Consider the following 19,753-nt stretch of genomic DNA (forward strand, 5'->3'; position numbering starts at 1 on the left):
CTCAACCACCCGAAGTGCCCCGTGCCCCCGTTCCGGAGGCCGGAAGGGCAGGAGCCGGGAGTGGGCAGGGTCGGTCCCTTCCGCGAGGGAAGGAGCCGTTCCAGGCCCGTGTCCTCGGCCCGTGGACGGCAGTCATCTGTCTGTGTCTGCCCGAGGCCTTCCCTCTGTGCGTGTCTGTCCCCAGTTCTCCCCTTCACATAAGGACACGCAGGCCCGCTGGATTCCAGGGGCCCAGCCTCGGGACCTCGTGACTAACTGTCCCCTCCGTAAAGCCCATGCCTCCCAATAAGGTCACGTCCTGAGGTCCTAGGGCCCGGGATGCCCACGTTGCTTCTTGGGGTGGGGGCACGCCTCTCACCCCATCACACGGTGGGTAGCCCAGCCGTTGTATAGGGGCCCCGAAACAGTCCCGGGGAGGCGGCCCGCCGTCTCCTCCCTGAGCCTGCAGCCCCAGCCTGCCCTACGCGTAGGAGGCCTTCCACTGCCCGCTGACCGTTGACATGTTAGAAAGGTGACAGGGCCGGGCGGGCTGCGCTGGCTGAGGCCTGGGTCCCGCAGCGGGCCCTCGGGAGTCCGCACGGAGCGGCCCGTTCCGGCGCCGGCGCGGCGCTGAGGCGGGGGGCGCGGCGGGCTGCGCCTCGGGGCCGAGACGGTGGGCGGCCTCCCCGGGACTGAGGCCCTGCTGCCGGCTCATGGCCGCCGGCCGACCGGGCCTGTCGGAGCCTCCCCGCCTCCACGTCTGTAAAGTGACATCACAGCTCTGGCCTCCGTGTGAGCAGCTACTGAGAGCTGGCCGTCCTTGGCGTACTTTTCCACCACAACGGACAGAGAAGAGGAAATCAGACAGGTTTCAGGAGCAGTGCTCTTCGGGACGGGGCTGTGGCTGCCTCCTGGTTTCTGTGGGCTCCCCAAGATTCTCCTCGTACCTCCTCCTCTGAAGCCACTGTTAGTTTGTTCCGTAGCGCATGTCACTTGAGTGCCCGTGTTTTTGTAGTGGCTCAATTATTCTTTCATGTAACAGCTGTAAGTAGCGGAGCATTGGGGTCTTTTTTTTTTATTCTCTTTTTTGAGCATTTTTCTTTAAAGTTACTCGGCATTTTCTAGAGCTCTGTTTCATATAACAGGTACTTTAAGTGGTAAATATTACGTCTGTCAATACACATCAGGGTTCCACCCCCTTTACTTTCTTCTCATTTTCTTCTTTTCCTCTTTCTCTTCATTCTTTCTCTTTCATCGATCGGAGGTCCTTGTTGAAGAAGAAGACAAACTGTCCTGTAGTTCTCGCGAGTAATAAACAGCCCTGAGTATCAGAGCAAGGAGATCCAAATGGCTAAAATAAGTGTGGTGGGATAAGGTCAGAATCTACTGTGAATTCAAGTCAAGGCTCTTCAGAATGCTCCTTTAAAACTAATTCTTGGGGCGCCTGGCTGGCTCAGTTGGTTACGCGACGGCCTTCGGCCCAGGTCAGGCTCCTGGAGTCCCGGGATCCGGTCCCGCATCGGGCTCCCTGCTCAGCAGGGAGTCTGCTTCTCCCTCGGACCCTCTCCCCCGTCATGTGCGCGCTCTCTCTCTCTCTCTCTCTCTCTCACACACACACACACACACATTCTCTCTCTCAAATAAATAAAATCTTTCAAAAAATAAAAATAAAACTAATTCTTGGGGCACATGGCCAGTTCAGTTAGAAGAGCATGTAATTCTTGGTCTGGGGGTTGTAGGTTCGAGCCCCACTTTGGGTGTAGAGATTACTTAAAAATAAAATCTTGGGGCACCTGGTTGGCTCAGTCCGTTGGGCATCTGACTCTTGGTTTTGGCTCAGGTCATGATCTCGTGGGTCATGAAATTGAGCCCCACATCCAGCTCCACACCCAGCCTGGAGCCCACTTAGGATTCTCTCTCTCCCTCTACCCCTCCCCCCCCCCCGCCACTCTTTCTCAAAAAATAAACAAACAAACAAATAAATAAATACAATTAGCCCCTAATTCTTTAGTATCTATTATCCTGGTATTTAGGAATGAAGTGATAATTCCATGATCTATTTGACTGAAAGATCAGATTTTACCAGTGAGTTTACATCTGACAGCAGTAAATTTTTACTTGTGAGTTTAAAGATGCACTCTCACTGTGTCTCTCTCTGTGAAAGAGATAAATAAAATCTTTAAAGATGCAGTCAACAAATGTATATTTAGCAAGGTGCTACGGGGGACATAAAAAGTATGACAGTCTGTGCTTCTGGATGACCAACTACCGTTTAACATTTAATTGGAGTATATACAAAAGAGGAACGGAAAAGCTAGGAAAATGCTTGAAATCTTTCCCTATCAAATGTTCCCTCCTAAGCTTCAATGTTCCTCTTTCAACAAAGGAAATAATCTTAGGAGAATATCGATGCATGGACCAGGAGTTGGAGGAGTCTGGGAGTTTTTTCTGAAATTGAGTGAAGTGTATTTTCTTCTCCTTCTCCTTCTCCTTCTCCTTCTCCTCCTCCTCCTCCTCCTCCTCCTTCTCCTTCTTCTTCTTCGATTTTATTTATTTGAGAGAGAGAGAGAGAGCATGAGCAGGGAGCCCGATGCGGGGCTCGATCCCAGGACTCTGGGATCATGACTTGAGCCGAAGGCGGACGCATCACCGACTGAGCCACCCAGGCGCCCCAAGTGTATTTTCTTCTTAAATGACTTTGTGAATTTCCAAGACTCTTGAAATATCTTTGCATCTCTTTCCAATTTGTTGTCAGTTCACCTGAAATCTAGTTGGAATGCTTATATTTCAGCTTTATCCCATTACTGGTTTTTTAATCAGATATTTCATGGTGACAAAACTTAATTTGAGACATGGTTCCTAGGACATTGGAACCTAATGACGGGAGATGGAAGTCCACGCGCATCTGTTAGGGGCTCACTCTGGGCTATGTGGGGCCACCTGAGTGTGATGCAGATGTTGGAGAATTGAGAAGACACCACTGTAGACTCCAACCCTGTTGCACTTGATAAAGAAAAGCTGTGAGAGGGGTGCCTGGCTGGCTCATTCAGAAGAGCATGTGACTGTTGATCTTGGAGTCATGAGTTTGAGCCCCACATTGGGTGTGGAGATTACTAAAAAAATTAAATTAAGGGGCACCTGGGTGGCTCAGTCGTTAAGCGTCTGCCTTCGGCTCAGGTCATGACACCAGGGTCCTGGGATCGAGCCCCACATCAGCCTCTCTGCTCCGCGGGAAGCCTGCTTCTCCCCTCTCCCACTCCCCCTGCTTGGGTTCCTGCTCTCGCTGTCTCTCTCTGTCAAGTAAATAAATAAAATCTTAAAAAAATTAAAAAAAGAAAAGCTGTGAGAATATTTATTATTGCCCCTAGAAAATGCACATCTTTTATTATTGATATCTTCATCCCTCTCTCAAGCCTTTTCTTTCCTTTGAGAATATGCATTTTTCTTTACATCTGGGATGGTATTAAATTGTCATCCTTAAGATAGGTTTATTGGTAAGCTATGACCAATGTGATTATTAGTAAAATTAGCTTGAATTCGCCCGTTAAAAAAGGATCCTGAGAGAATACTACGAATAATTGTATGCCAACAAATTAGGTAACTTGGATGAAATGGACAAATCCCTAGAAACACAGACTACCAAAACTGATTCAAGAAGGAATAGAGAATCTCAACAGACCTATCATGAGTAAAGAGATTGAATCATTGCTGTGATCTGAATGTTTGTGTTCCCCCTAAAATTCATATACTGAAATCCTGACCCCCCCTCCCCCCCGCCAAAGGATGGTATTAGGAGGTAGAGCATTTGGGAAGTGGTTGGGATGGGATCCATGAATGGGGCTAGTGCCTTTATAAAAGAGGCCCCAGTGAGCTTGCTTGCCCCTTCCATCACGTGAGGGTGCCAGGAGAAGTCTGCAGTCAGGAACAGAGCTCTCACCTGACCATGCTGGCACTGTGATCTCAGATTTCTAGCCTCCAGAACAAATGAGAAACAAATTTCTGTTGTTTATAAGCCACCCGTCTGTGGCATTTTGCTAATGGACCAAGGAAATCAGTAATCAAAAGCCTCCCAGAAGAAAAGTCCTGGACCGGATGGCTTCATTTAAGGAAGAACCGACACCAATCCTTCCTAAACTCATTCAGATAATAGAAGAAGAGGAAATACTTCCTAATCCGTTCTATGAGGCTTTCCTTACCTTCATTCCATGAGCATCACCTTGATACCAGAGCAAGACAAAGACATCACAGGAAAACCAGACCAATATCCCTTATGAATGTGGATCCAAAAATTCTTGATGGAAAAAGCATTTGACAAAATCCAACACCTCTTTCAGGAGAGAACACTCGGAAATCTGGGAATAGAAGGGAACTTTCTCAACACAATAAAGGGCATTTGAAACCCATGACTAACATTGCACGCAATGATTTTCTCCCTAAGATGAGGAATAAGATAAGGATGCCCACTTTGACCATTTCTACTCAACATTGTACCGGAAGTTCTAGCCACAGCAATGAGGCCAAAAATAAATAAATAAATAAATAAATAAATAAATAAAATAAAGACATCCGATTAGGCAGCAAAAAGAAATATAAGACCTCTATATGGGAAAGAGGTGAAACTATATTTGCAGATGGCACGATCTTATATATAGGAAATCCTAAGGAATCCACAAAAAAAACTGTTAAAGGGCATAAAAATTCAGCAAGTTCAGGATATAAGCTCAACATGCAAACAATTAGTTGTGCTTGCATCCACTAGCAATGAACAATTCGAAATGAAATCAAGAAAACAATTCTATTTAAAATGGCACCAAACGGAGCAAAATTACTTAGGAGTAAATTTAGCCAAGGAGGTACAAACTTGTCTGCTAAAAATGACAAAACATTGCTGAAAGAAATTAAAGATGAGCTAGTTAAATAATTAAATGGCAGCTTTGTTTAGAATGGCCAAGGGCTGGAAACTATCCAAATGCCCATCAACAGTAGAACAGATAAATTGGAGCAGTCTAAAACCCTGCCATAATGTAACAGATAGCTTACCAGAAATTCACTCACAGAAAATGTGAAATTATGTTGTGGGATTAATGAAACGAACGGGGCAGGTCTATCGGACCCCCCCAAATCTGTTCTGATCCTGGCTGGAGTTTGGTGCCATCTAGTGGCAGGTGTTGCGCTGGCATAAAGCACTGAAGAAGATTCTGGGTCCCACGGCTGGGACTTCCAGGGCGGGGGCAGTAACTATGGGAATCTCCCAGTTAGTTGGGACTTGATCTGGGGTTATTACTGGGTAGACCCTCCCTCCATGTTGCTTCCTGAGACAAAGGTTATGTGCCTCTCCTTCCTGATCTCCTGCTGAAAGTCAAAACCTTAGTCCGCCTCCGTTTGAGAATGGAGGCTGGGCAGGGGAAGGGAGGCAATAACCAATTGGGTTATGTCCGATTTTCAGCTATTTTCAGGTCTCATTGTGTTCTCAGGTTGTGTTTCCTGTTTATATTCTTGTGCCATCTATCATTTATTGGAGCATTATACAGCAGTGAAAATAACGAACTAGGGATATACACACCAGCTTGGCTGAATCTTTCTTAAGCCTTTTAATTGTGAAATATAACACACATACAGCCAGGTGCACAAAATATAAATGTACAGCTTAGTACACTATTATAACATCAGTGTAACCCTCACCCAAGGTACGAAATAAAACATTTGCCATAACTCCAGAAAGCCCCTTGTACCTTGTCCAAATCATGAGTCTACTTCCTTCCTAGAGATAACCACCACCCTGACTTTTATGTTACTCTTTTTTTTTCTTTATAGTTTTGCTACTGTTTTGGTTATCTATTATTATGTAATAATTCTTCATTGTTGTCTTTTTCTCCTCTTCCTTCTATTGCCTTAAAAAAAAAACCACTTACTGAGGTATGATTGACATATGAAAAGCTATACATATTTAATGTATACAACTCAGTGAGTTTGGGGATAAGTATACTTGTGAAACCATCACCACAATCTATGCCACAAAGTTTCCTCTTGCCGTCGTCGTCGTCATCATCATCATCATCATCATCATCATCACCGTTATTATGTGTGTTGAGAACACTTAACATAAGATCTACCCTCTGAGCAAGTTTTAAGTATACGATACAGTATTTTTAGCTATAGACACTGTGCTGTACGGACCTGGAGCATTTATCTTACATTTACTAAAGCTTTGTATCCTCTCACCATCGTTTGCCCATTTCCCTCTCCCACAGGCCCTGGCAACCGCCATTCTACTCTCTGCTTCTATGAGTTTGACTATTTTAGATCAACATATGGAATCCTACAGTCTCTGTCTTTTTGTATGTGGCTCCTTTCCCTTAGCATAATGTCCTCCAGATCCACCAATGTTGTTGCACATGGCAAGATTTTCATCTTTTTTAGGCCAAATGATATTCCATTGTATGTATGTACCATATTTTCTTTATCCATTCATCTGTCGATGGACATTTAGGTTACTTCTGTGTCTTGGTATTGTGAATAATGCTGCAGTGAACAGGGGAGTGCAGATATCTCTTCGGGATCCCAATTTCAATTCTTTTGGATAAATAACCAGAAGTGGGATTCCTAGATCATATGGTGGTCCTATTTTTAATATTTTGGGGAATCTCATACCTTTCCCCATATTGGCTGTACCAGCTTACATTCTCACCAAATAATAGCCATCCTAACGGGTATGAGTTGATATCTCATTATGATTTTTATTTGCATTTCCCTGATGATTAGTGATGTTGAGCACATTTTCATGTACCTGTTGGCCATATGTACGCCTTCTTTGGAGAAATGTCTATTCAGGTCCTTTGCCAATTTTAAAATCGGTTGAATTATTTGTTAGTGAGTTGTATGAGTTCCTTACATATTTTGGATATTAACCCTTTATCAGATATGTGGTTTGCAAATATTTCCTCCCATTCTGCCGGTTGCCTTTTCATTTTGGTGATTGTTTCCTTTGCTGTGCAGAAGTGTTTTCGTTTGATGATCCCACTTGTCTATTTCTGCTTTTGTTTCCCGTGCTTTTGGTGTCACATTCAAAAAATTGTTGCCAAGACCAATGTCGAGGAGCATGCCCCCTATGTTTCCTTCTCAGAGTTTTATGGTTTCAGGTTTTACGATTAAGCCTTTAATCCATTTTGAGTTGATTTTTGTGTATGGTGGGTCCAATAGGGGTCCAGTTTCATTCTTTTGATTGTAGATCTCCAGTTCCCAACACCACTGACTGAAGAGACCATTCTTTCCCTAGTGTGTATTCTTGTCACCCTTGTCAAAGATTGACCATATATATGTGAGTTTATTTCTGGACTATTCTGTTCCATTGGTCTATGTGTTTATTTTTATGTCAGAACTACATACTGTTTTGATTGCTGTAGCTTTTTTTCTTTAACAAGTGGTTTATTGATGTTACATTACAAAGAATGACAATATTGTATTATCTGTATTTCTAGACTTAATGGCCACCCCATAGAAAGCATCTTTGGAATAGGAAAAAAGTTGTAAGAATTTGTTTTCCCATAATCATAAAGCTGTCATGCTCAGTCTGGGCACAGCTAATGCAACATTTTCCCCAATGCACAGGCTCCATTCCCTTTACCAACTACTTATAATATGCTTCAGTCACTCACAGGAGAAAAAACAGTGTCAGCATCAATATTTAGCAGCTTTCAAAATACGTCTTTTTTTTTTTTTTTGTCTTGAATAAAAAGCTAAAGTATTCTTTTAGTGCAGTAATTTCATATGGTGTTTTTTTTTTTAAAGATTTTATTTATTTATTTGAGAGAGAGAATGAGAGAGGGAGAGAGAGAGCACATGAGAGGGGGGAGGGTCGGAGGGAGAAGCGGACTCCCTGCTGAGCAGGGAGCCTGATGCGGGACTCGATCCCGGGACTCCAGGATCATGACCTGAGCCGAAGGCAGTCGCTTAACCAACTGAGCCACCCAGGCACCCTCATATGGTCTTATTGCTTCTATACACAAGATACGATCCTTTAACATTTGTGTAGATAAGTCGGTCTCTCCCTTTTTTTTTTTTTTTTTGATGGCTCCCAAAGACTTTGAGGATTTTATTTTATTTTCATTTTTGGAAAAAGATTGTACTTATTCTTTTGAGAGACAGAGAGCATAAGAGAGCACGGGGGGCGGGCAGCGGGAGAAGGAGAAGCAGACTTCCCGCTGAGCAGGGAGCCCAACTCGGGGCTCCATCCCAGGACCCTGGGATCATGACCCGAGCCGAAGGCAGATGCGTAACCGACTGAGCCACCCGGGCACCCTGAGGATTTTATTTTTTCACAATAAAAGAAAAGGGCAGTGCCAGCCCATGAGGGTCAGCCCAACTGGGTAAGTAGACCCTCCGCAGAGCTCAGTTCCTGGTGCAGGAAGTGATTTCACACCCTCCCCTCGCTCTCAGCTCTTAGAAAGGGATCTGAGAGGGATAAATGCAGTAACTATCTGTATTACTTCATAGCCTAGGAAGGGAGAAAACAAATGTAAAAAAAATACAGTCTAATAAAAATAGTAGAAGCCAAATACTTTCAGTCCAGGATGTCTGCAAAGGAGAGATTCTATGGAGCCTGGATGCAGAAAAGGTCTCACTCCTAACAGAAAAAATAAATTGTGGACAGTCACTCAAGGCCAGAGAAGCAACCACAAAGAGCAACTGGCTTCAATCGCATGGTCACCAGGAAGGGCACATACCAGAGAACTTGGGACAAGGCCGCGGCTACTGCCCTGGGCTTTCTCAGGCCTCCTGGTGCTGTGCTGTGGTTCAACAGCCTTTGGGGGACGGGGGAACCAGAGGCCAACACCATCACGTGTGAAAAGGCTACTATGGCAACAACATGATGGTCAGAAATCAGCTAGGGTTTGGGTTAGGTGCCATTTAAACGCAGCCTGTACTTGCTTTCTTGTGAAGGGCTTGAGATGTGCCGAGGCATCTTAGACATGTGTAGGTGACCCTTCTTGTGAAAGGCAGAGAGGAGCCTCTTCTACTCATTCGTTTTCATTTCAGTTCACCATTTAAAGTAGGAAAGACACTGCAAGCTATGCCCACTAGCTTCTAGCTTGAACTGGCACTAATACCACACAGACAACTGAATGAATGACATTTTCCCGGTTCTTCCATGGGGCGGGCTCAGTACGCTTCTTTGGACTAAATAGTTGGGATCTTGTTCGAGAAAAGCGTATAAACATAGGGCCAGATTTTGTTAGTCTCGGTCCCAGAAAATTGGTGAAGCACTCCTTGGCTCTTGTATAATTCAGTGACTGGCTTTGCCACCTCCTTGTTCTGCCTTAGCCTGGCAGGCACAGCTTCAGGTTCATCGTCCTCCTGCTGGACTAATGGTTCACCCATGATGTCACCAATCCCATGTACACTAGGTGGATTGAAGTCCAGGTCATATACTCTTCCACTAGGAGGGTGAATCCAACGTCAGCTGAGACGATCTTTGAGTGTTTCAAATGCAGTGTTCAAAGTGATCACTACACTAGATCCAGTTCACAGATTTTGTCCAGGGCTGCAGCCTGAACTGTGAACAGTGCTGGCCGGGCCTGTTCTCCAGCTCCAACATCCTTAGGCGTGTGATCACATGATTTGGAACCAAAAGACCTTTCTCTATGTACTGCTTTGCCATATCACCAACGTGGGTGTTGGCTTTGATGTTCTTCCACAAGAAGAGATGCTGGAGGCCAAAGCTCTGAGCGATCCTCCGGCACACAGTGCCCTTGGCCAAGCTGGGCGGCCCAAGGATGAGCATGTGCAGGAGTTTGGAAGCCATTGCCTTTGCCAGGCACGGAGGGGGCGGCCAAACGGGCAACCCGGACAGCAGCCTTGGAGAAGCTCCGGGAACTTTTGCTTCTGCTTCTGCCTCTGACACTCTCTGCTCGTGTGGGGACTCCTGATCGCTATAGCTTTGTAATATAATTTGAAATCAGGAAGTGTGATGCCTCCAGTTTTGTTCTTCTTGCTCAAGGTTGCTTTGGCTATTTTGGGGTCTTTTGTGGTTCCATGTGAATTTTAGGAGTGTTTTTTCTAATTCTGTGAAAAATACCATTGGAGTTTTGATAGGGATTGCTTTGGGTAGTATGGACATTTTAACAAGATTAATTCTTCCAATCCATGAATATGGGTTATCTTTCCATTTATTTGTATCATCTTCAATTTCTTTCTTTAATGTTTTATAGTTTTCACCGTACAGATCTTTCAGCTCCTTACATTTAATCCTAAGTATTTATTGTTTTGATGTAAGTGGGATTGTTTTATTGTAAGTGGGATTGTTTATTTAATTTCTTTTTTGGATAGTATGTTGTTAGTGTATAGAAACGCAACAGATTTTTGGGACGCCTGGGTGGCTCAGTCGGTTAAGCGTCTGCCTTCGGCTCAGGTCACGATCCCGGGGTCCTGGGATCGAGTCCTGCATTGGGCTGTCCGCTGCGTGGCGAGCCTGCTTCTCCCTCTGCCTCTGTCTCTCGTGAATAACTAAATGAATGAATGAATGAATGAATGAATGAATGAATAAATAAATAACAGAAAGAAAGGAAGGCAACAGACTTTTTAGTGTTGATTTTGTATCCTGCAACGTCACTGAATGCATTTATTAGTTCTAACAGTTTTTGGTGGATTCTTTAGGGGATAATTTTACTGCTTCCTTTATGATTTGGATGCCTTTTATTTCTTTTTCTTGCCTAATTGCTCTGGACTTTCCGTAATATGTTGAATAGAAATGGTAAGAGTGTGACGGGGTGCCTGGGTGGCTCAGTCGGTTAAGCGTCTGACTTCAGCTCAGGGTCCTGGGATTGAGCCCCACATTGGACTTCACAGTCAGCAGGGAGTCAGCTTCTTCTCCCTCTGCCCCTCCCCCCCCGCTGCTCGTGCTTGCTGTGTGCTCTCTCTCAAATAAATAAATAAAATCTTAGAAAAAAAAAAGAAATGGTAAGAGTGGGCATCTTTGTCTTTTTGTTTCGTTTTGTTTTCTTGTGTCTGATCTTAGAGGAAAACCTTTCAACCTTTCACCACTGAGCATGATACTGGCTGTGGGCTTGTCATAGATCACCTTTATTATGTTGAGGTACATTCCTATAACATAATTTGTTGAGATTTTTTTTTACATGAAAGGATGTTGAATTTTGTCAAATGCTTTTTATGCATCTATTGAGATTATCATATGATTTTAATCCTTCATTCTGTGGGTGTGGTGTATCACATTGATTGATTTGCAGATGTTGAACTATCCTTGCATCTCAGGGATAAATCCCACTTGTTCACGGTGTATGATCCTTTTAATGTGCTGTAGAATTCAGTTTGCTAGTATTTCGTTGAGGATTTTTGCATCTATTAGAGATATAGGCCTGTAATTTTCTTTCTTTCTTTGTTTTCTTTTCTTTCTTTCTTTCTTTCTTTTTTTTTTTTTTTTTTTTGTAGTATTCTTACCTGGCTTTGGTATCAGGAGAATGCTTACTTCCTAAAACAGTTTGAGATCATTCCTTCCTATTCAATTTTTGGAAGCGTTTAAGTAGGATTGACATTAATTCCTGAGATGGAGCCCCATGTTGGGACCCCTGCTCAGCGGGGAGCCTGCTTAAGGATTCTCCCTCTCCCTCTGCCCCTCCCCCGACTCGTGCTCTCTTTCTCTAAAATAAATAAATAGGGTGCCTGGGTGGCTCAGTTAAGCGTCTACCTTTGGCTCAGGCCATGATCCCAGGGTCCTGGGATTGAGTCCCGCATCGGCCTCCCTGCTCCGTGGAGAGTCTTCTTCTCCCTCTACGTCTCCCCACTACTTGTGCTCTCTTTCTCTCTCTCATGCTCTTTCTCATGCTCTCTCTCTCTCAAATAAATAAAATCTTATAAATATAATAAATCTTTTTTTAAAAAAGTTTACATACAGAGGGGCGCCTGGGTGGCTCGGTCGTTAAGCGTCTGCCTTCGGCTCAGGTCATGATCCCCGGGTCCTGGGATCGAGCCCCACATCGGGCTCCGTGCTCGGTGGGAAGCCTGCTTCTCCCTCTCCCACTCTGCCTGCTTGTGTTCCTTCTCTCACTGTGTCTCTCTCTGTCAAATAAATAAATAAAATCTTTAAAAAAAAATTTACACACAGAATCACCAAGTGAGATTTGTTCTAGGAATGCAAGGGTGAAACCTACCTGTGAATCAATAAAACAAAGGAAAACTGCCCAATCATCTCAACTGGTACAGATAAAATTTTTGACAAAATCCAACCCCCTTTCATGATTAAAAAAAAACATTTAAAAACCCTGAGAATATAAGGGAACTTCCTAGACATGACAAAAGGAATTTATGAAAAATCCATAGCTAACATCATACTCAATGGCGAAAGACAGAAACCTTTCCCTCTAAGATCAGGAGAAAGAGTGCTCACTTTGAACACTGATTTTCAGCGCTGTACTAGAAGTTCCATGCAGAGCAGTCAGGCAAGAAAAACAGATAAAAGACGTCCACATCGGAAAGGAAAAAGCAAAACTATCTGTATTTGCAGGGGATATGATCCTATATATAGAAACCCCCAAGGAATCCACAAAAGACTGCTAGAGCTAATAAATGAATTATGCAAAGTTTCGGGTTACAAGATCAACATGCCAAAATCAGTTGTTTTTCTGTACACCAGCAATGAACAATCTGAACATGAAATCAAGACAATTCCACTTACAATAGGATCAAAAAGAATAAAATGCTTAGAAATAAATTTAACCAAAAAGGTGTAAGAATTAAACATGAAAACTACGAAACATTGCTGAAAGAAATTGAAGAAGACCTAAATAAATGGAAAGACATCCCATTTAGGTTGTTGATCCATTTTGAGCCAATTTTTGTATATGGTGTTTGGTAAGGGTCCAACTGTATTATTTTGCATGTGGATATCAGTTGTCCCAACACCATTTGTTGAAGAGACTATTCTTTCTCCACTGAATGGTCTTGGCACTTCCATTAAAAATCAAATGGCTGTGGATGTATGGGTTTATTTCTGGACTCTCTGGATTGAAAGATTTAATTTTATGAAGGCAGCAATACCACCCAAAGTGATCTAAAGATTCAAGGCAATACCTATAAAAATCCCAACTTTTTTTTTTCTTCCAGAAATAGGAATGTCGATCTTTACATTCATGTGGAATTGCAAGGGGGATGATTAACCAAAAGAATTTTGGAAAAAAAAAACGAAAAAAGTTGGAGGACACACACTTCCTGATTCCAAAACTTATTACAAAGCTACAGTAATCAAAACATTGTGGTACTGGCATTAGGATAGACATATAGACCAAAGGAATAGAATTGAGAGTCCAGATGGTGCCAGGAGGAGCACCAGAAGCTTCATCTATGTGCTTCAGTCTCCTACTGCAAATGCTCTGCAAAGGACAAGACATGGCAGACACAGGCACAGCTCATTCTCCCCTAAATAGAAAAGAAACAACCTAAGGATCCAAATGCATTCAAGAGCCCTTCGTCCTTTTCCTTCTTTCGTTCTGAGCATCACATTCTAGTCATGGGGAGCATCCTGACCTTTCCACGGGGGATGCCACAAAGAAACTGGAAGAAATGAGCAGATAATAAAGTTGTTCAGATGGGGCGCCTGGGTGGCTCAGTTGGTTAAGCGACTGCCTTCGGCTCCGGTCATGATCCTGGGGTCCCTGGGATCGAGTCCCGCATCGGGCTCCCTGCTCAGCGGGGAGTCTGCTTCTCCCTCTGACCCTCCCCGCTCTCATGTGCTCTCTCTCCCTCTCTCTCTCATTCTCGCTCTCTTAAATAAATAAATAAATAAATAAATAAAATCTTAAAAAAAAATAAAGTTGTTCAGATGGAGAAAAATGCAGAATGGGTATTATTGGCTATGTGGCTAGCAGAGACCTGAGGTAACAACAGAAAATGGAGCTGGAAAGGCTGAAAAAGCAAGAAAAAGTGGAGCAGAAAGAAGACGAAGATGATAAGAAAATGACAAGGAGTGTGAAGGTAAGGATGGCAATGATGATTATTTTGCTGAAAAAGGTGGTTTTGATAGAGGTTTTTTTTTTTTTTTTTTTTTTTGGTCTCCAAAGAAGTTAACTCCTCCATTACCAATCTCATAACTTTTAAAGTTAAGAAAAGGAAATTGAAAGGAATACACCTAACCTAAGAGGCAAAGGACCTGTACTCAGGAAACTCTAGAATACTCATGAAAGAAATTGAGGAAGACACAAAGAAATGGTAAAACATTCCATGCTCATGGATTGGAAGAACAAATATTGTTTTTTTTCCTGTTTTCTTTTCAAGATTTTATTTATGTATCTGAGAGAGAGAGAATGAGAGATCGAGAGCATGAAAGGGAAGAGGGTCAGAGGGAGAAGGAGACTCCCCGCTGAGCACGGAGCCCGATGCGGGACTCGATCCCGGGACTCCAGGATCCTGACCTGAGCCGAAGGCAGTCGCTTAACCGACTGAGCCACCCAGGCGCCCGGAAGAACAAATATTGTTAAAATGTCTGTGCTACCTAGAGCAATCTACACATTCAATGCAACCCCTATCAAAATAACATCAACTTTATTCATAGAACTACAACAAATAATCCTAAAATTTGTATGGAACCAGAAAAGACCCTGAATAGCCAAAGCAACCTTGAAAAAAACCCCGAAGCTGGTGGCATCACAATTCCAGACTTCAACCTCTATTACAAAGCTGTCATCATCAAGACAGTATGGTACTGGCACAAAAGCAGACGCATAGATCAATGGAACAGAATAGAGAACCCAGAAATGGACCCTCACTCTATGGTTAACCCATCTTCGACAAAATGAGAAAGAATATGGAATGGGAAAAAAAAGACAGTCTCTTCAAGAAATGGTTTTGGGAAAATTGGACAGCCACAGGCAGAAGAATGAAACTTACACCATACACAAAAATAGACTCAAAATGGAGGAAAGACCTAGATGTGAGACAGGTACCCATCAAAATCCTTGAGGAGAGCACAGGTAGCAACTTCTTCGACCTCAGCCACAGCAACTTCTTGCTAGACACGTCTCCAAAGGCAAGGGAAACAAAGGCAAAAATGAACTATTGGGACTTCATCGGGATAAAAGGCTTTTGCACAGCAAAGGAAATAGTCAACAACACCAAAAGACAACTGGCAGAACGGGAGAAGTTCTTTGCAACTGTCTTCTCAGATGAAAGGTAGTCTCCAAAATCTATAAAGAACGTACCAAACTCAACACCCAAAGAGCAAATACTCCAGTCAAAAAATGGGCAGAAGGGCGCCTGGGTGGCTCAGTCGTTAAGCGTCTGCCTTCGGCTCGGGTCATGATCCCGGGGTCCTGGGATCGAGCCCCGCGTCGGGCTCCCTGCTCGGCCGGAAGCCTGCTTCTCCCTCTCCCACTCCCCCTGCTTGCGTTCCCTCTCTCGCTGTGTCTCTCTCTGTCAAGTAAAAAAATAAAATAAAATAAGAATAAAAAAGGGCAGAAGACATGGACAGACATTTCTCCAAGGAATACCTACAAATGGCCAACGGACACACGAAGAAAAATGCTCAACATCACTCGGCATCAGGGAAATCCAAACCCACCCGCAATGAGATACCACCCCACACCAGGCAGAAGGGCTAAAGTTAACAAGTCAGGAAATGACAGATGCTGGCGAGGACTTGGAGAAGGGGGAACCCTCCCACACTGGTGGTGGGGAATGCAAGCTGGTGCAGCCACTCTGGAAAACGGTATGGAGGTTCCTCAAAAAGTTGAAAATAGAGCTACCCTAGGACTCAGCGATTGTGCCACGGCCCGCGTGCAAGGTCGAACAGGGGTGAGGGTAAGAGAATGAAACATAAAAGTATGGGAACAGGAGGGTTGCCCACGGGGATGCCGCGAGCAACAACTTTATTCTTACTTACACACTTTATATAGGTTCAGGTTACATAACAGTAGGACGTAAACAAGTTCCACAGTTTTCTCCCTGCCCTCTCCTGGCTCCGTCCCAAGTTTTTGGTCCAAGGCCAGGTTCCTCAAGGACATAGTTTCTTCCCATGCCTTCAAAGGGCCTGGTGCGCTATTTTTCAGGGCTTATCAATAACACTGTAGTTTCTTAGCCTAAATACAACTCGGGCTAGCCAGTACCACATGTTCTTGTATGGGGGCAGCCAGGTGGCCATGGTTCAAAGGGATCAGGGAGCCTTTGCTCTACCCGATTAACCCCTTTGTTGCTCATGGCTCCCGACATTTCCCCCTTTTATCTTTAAACGCAACATGTGTACATTTGCTTGGGTACTGGCCATGAAAGCAAACAGACAGCGACTCCAAGCACACCATAAGCAGAGTAATAAGGTTACCCCTACAACCAGAGCACACATAATCCAGAAGGAATGTTGGAGGATATTAAAGGGGTTAAACCCCTGTAGCTTTTGTAGAAAGGATTGTGCCATGTCTCTGGGGGTGACTACATGCAGATGGGAGGAGGCTATATTGTTTATTTGTTTTTGCAATTGAAACAGATCTAGGCTTACATTTGTCTCATGCCAGATACCTTGCAAGTGCCTCTGCACCGTTTCCCAGGAGACGTTGTCAGCTTTCAGGGGGGTCACACAAATGGAACCATACCCTCCGTGGCACACAAAGGACAAACGAGTATGTAACAATGAATATTGGGTGTCTAAATATTCGACCGCCTGTTCTAAACCATCCAGGCGAGCCAAGATCTTCCTATCTATGCTTCCCTGGGTGGCAAGGGTCTGGGAGACATTATGAGCCAAGCTATTTACATGAGCGGCAGTATGTATGCCCTGGGACAGTGCCACCGTGGAGACAGTAGCTGATGCTATCAAAGACACCAAGGCAGTGATGCCAGCTATTAGGAGGCCTAGGAAACGTCGTCCCCGGCTAAGTAGGCCCTCTAATTCTTGTGCAAATTGATAGCCATAATCTCTATACCAGGGCCCCCCCACCTCTACAGGCATCATTAGATAAGGGGGCTGCATGGCTAGGAAAACCTTCTTTGTTGGATTTGGGGCGCTGGGTAAAGGCAAACAGTTGGTGAGATAACACTCCTCACAAGTTATTTTGTAAAGGGTCCTATTGGCCTTAGCCTCGGGTACTACAGATCCGTCCCCCACTACAAACAGGAACGGTGGGGAAAGACATGCCTGAATTTGAAATGTCAATGGGCCCGTGGGGAAGCCAGGGAAAAGGGGTGAATTAGTTTTAACATGTCTCATGGCCGCAACAATTTTCCATAAGTCCGGGTGTCTCATCCTCCCCAGTGATAGCAGTCCCCCGGGAGCAGAATTATTGTGGTCGTATGGCCCATATCCTGAAGGCGGGGGGGGGGGGGGGGGGGAGCGGCGCAAAGGGAGATCCCCGTCTTTTGACCAGTCAATTATATAAGTATCAGGTATGCCATGGGGAGTCACAATCTCTGGGTTGTGATGAACGCAGGTTTTCCAAGAGGGTCCGTAGGTTTTCCACGTTAGGTCAGATTTACAGAGGGGATAGTCAAGGTATGGGGTCTCAAGGGATCTGGAAGCGGGTCCGAAACGGCCAACAGGCAGGGGCCTCCGATGTTGAAGGACAACCTCGTTGATGTCCCAATTCTCCACCATTACATGAGGTGTCAAAGTGTCTCTTCTAGGTGGCTCAGTTCCATACCAAGAGCGGATTCTTCGGGAGACTGATGAAGTGACCACGCATCCATAATGGGGCGCCTCAGGGCCATCGATGGCCTGGAAACAAATGGGGGGGGCAGAAGCCAGGCTGGTCCAGTTAAAAGGCGCCACAGCATGAGTGAGGCCGGAAATCTCAGGCCCATCAAAAATGTCTGTGAAGTTAGTAAACACCTTGGGTGTGGGATCCTTCCAGGTGACTGCCCTCGCGGTAGGAGGGTCCGGGACAAAAGCCCAGTAAGGAGAGGCCTGGGCAGAGTCAAGGGTTAAAAGTGATAGCATGGCAAGGAAAAGGGCAACAGCCATGACTGGCTGGCCCGACTCACGCACGGTGGCCTCAGCTCGAGCGGTCAGGGCTTTGATGTCTCCGCATGTTATTTTCCTCTGATCCGAGGCGGGGCGTCTCCTCGTCCTCCCGGAGCGGATCTGGAGCCGCCTCATTCTGCAAACCATCACGGACAATGCGGACGCATCGAAGCGGGAGCCAGCGTGGCGTCTCCTCATCCTGGGGAAGGATACAAGCGCATCCTCGGCCCTGGCGTAGGACCGGGTCGGGTCCCCTCCACTCCGCGGTGGCGCGGTCACGCCACTTCGCATAGAGGAGGGGAGCCCGCTCAGGCTGCCAAAAACGCTCGGCGGCAGTGCGGCCAACCGAGTCAACATTCAAAAAATTTAAAACAAAGAGTACTAATGAAAGGTGTAAGTGAGGTGAATATTTTATTTTCCCCTGTAGTATTTCCCCCTCTTTTAATTTTTTGAGGTACATTTTGAAGGTGGAGTGGGCTCTTTCGACAATGGCTTGACCTTGAGAATTATAGGGAATGCCTGTTGTATGAGTGATGTGAAAATTTGCACAAAAGGTCTGGAATGCTGAAGAGGTATAGGCTGAACCATTGTCGGTTTTAAGAGCCTTTGGCATGCCCAGAACTGCGAATGCTGCGAAAAGATGATTTTGGACATCTACAAAAGCTTCACCGGAGTGTGCAGTAGCAAAAATATAGTTAGAGAAGGTGTCGATGGAGACATGGATGTATTTAAGGCGGCCAAACGGTAAGTAAGTGGTTACATCCATCTGCCAAAGGTGATTAGGAAGGAGCCCTCTGGGGTTAATGGCATATGAGGGGGGGTTAAAAAATTGGGGACAGGACTGGCATTCTCGTACAATTCGTTGGGATTCCTCCCGGGAGATGCCGTATTGGCGCCGTAAGGCCTGTGCATTCTGATGGAATTTTGCATGGCTGCTTTTTGCTGCCTGAATGGTGTTTGTAGAAAATATATGTGTATTTTCATCAGCTATGCGATTGCCCTCCGCTAGGGGGCCAGGAAGGTTAGAGTGAGCTCTGATGTGTGTTATAAATAGAGGGTGCTGCCTCTGTAATAAGAGGAGCTGGATTGACTTGAATGCCGCAAAAAATCCTCAAGGGTGCCCGTGGACTTCCAAGGCCTTATGGCCGCCTGACATGCTGAATTGGCATTCTCAAAGGCTAGCTGCTTCACTATAATAGTTCCTGCCTCCCCATCTACAACAATCCTACTCACGGCTTCTAACAGCCGTGAAACAAAGTCTTGATAGCGTTCATCGGGTCCCTGTCTTATTTTGGATAACTCCTCTGTCCTTGTGCCAGTGGTCGGTAACTTTTTCCATGCAGTCAAAACAGCCTCGTTGATTTGAACATAAGCAATCTCAGGGAAATGTATTTGGTTACCCACTTCATAATAAGCTCCAGTACCAGCCAACATCTCATATGTGACAGGGATTTGGGTCCTTTTGTTATAGATAGCCAGATTGTTACACTTTTCCTCGAATTCGGCCTTCCACAACAGATAATCTCCCCCATTAAGGCAAGCCCGGGCAACAACCTTCCAATCTCCCGGGCAAAGAGCTTTTTTGGTAAGGTTCTCCATCATAGATAGGGTAAAGGGAGCAGTGGCCCCGTACTGACTACAGGCAGCCTTTAAGTCTTTTAACATTTTAAAATTTAAGGCAGTATATGTCCGTTGGCCTCCCTGTAAGGTTACTGGGTAGGCATTAAACTCTCCCACGTCTTTTCCTGCCTGCTGCGCTGTTAGTAAAGTCCTCTGTAAAGGGCTAATGCCGGACACAGGGGACTTGGCAGCGCTCTGCTG

The 19,753-nt window shown here is 45.0% G+C and overlaps 1 protein-coding gene and 1 pseudogene across 2 annotated transcripts in view; both read right to left on the reverse strand.

The window, feature by feature from the left end:
• Window positions 1–19,753, reverse strand: part of PLXNA3 (plexin A3) — a 217,448-nt gene that overhangs the window by 12,992 nt on the left and 184,703 nt on the right. The window contains exon 34 of one of the 2 annotated variants that reach the window (XR_004819857.1): window positions 4,176–4,331. The gene's annotated coding sequence lies outside the window, so the exon portion shown is untranslated. Of the gene's footprint in view, window positions 1–4,111; window positions 4,332–19,753 lie in introns of those variants that run through there. The other variant, XM_035725834.1, reaches the window with a different exon arrangement.
• Window positions 9,139–9,866, reverse strand: LOC113930600 (annotated as a pseudogene).

The sequence above is a fragment of the Zalophus californianus genome, chromosome X (assembly GCF_009762305.2).
Source record: "Zalophus californianus isolate mZalCal1 chromosome X, mZalCal1.pri.v2, whole genome shotgun sequence".
Lineage (NCBI taxonomy): Eukaryota > Metazoa > Chordata > Mammalia > Carnivora > Otariidae > Zalophus > Zalophus californianus.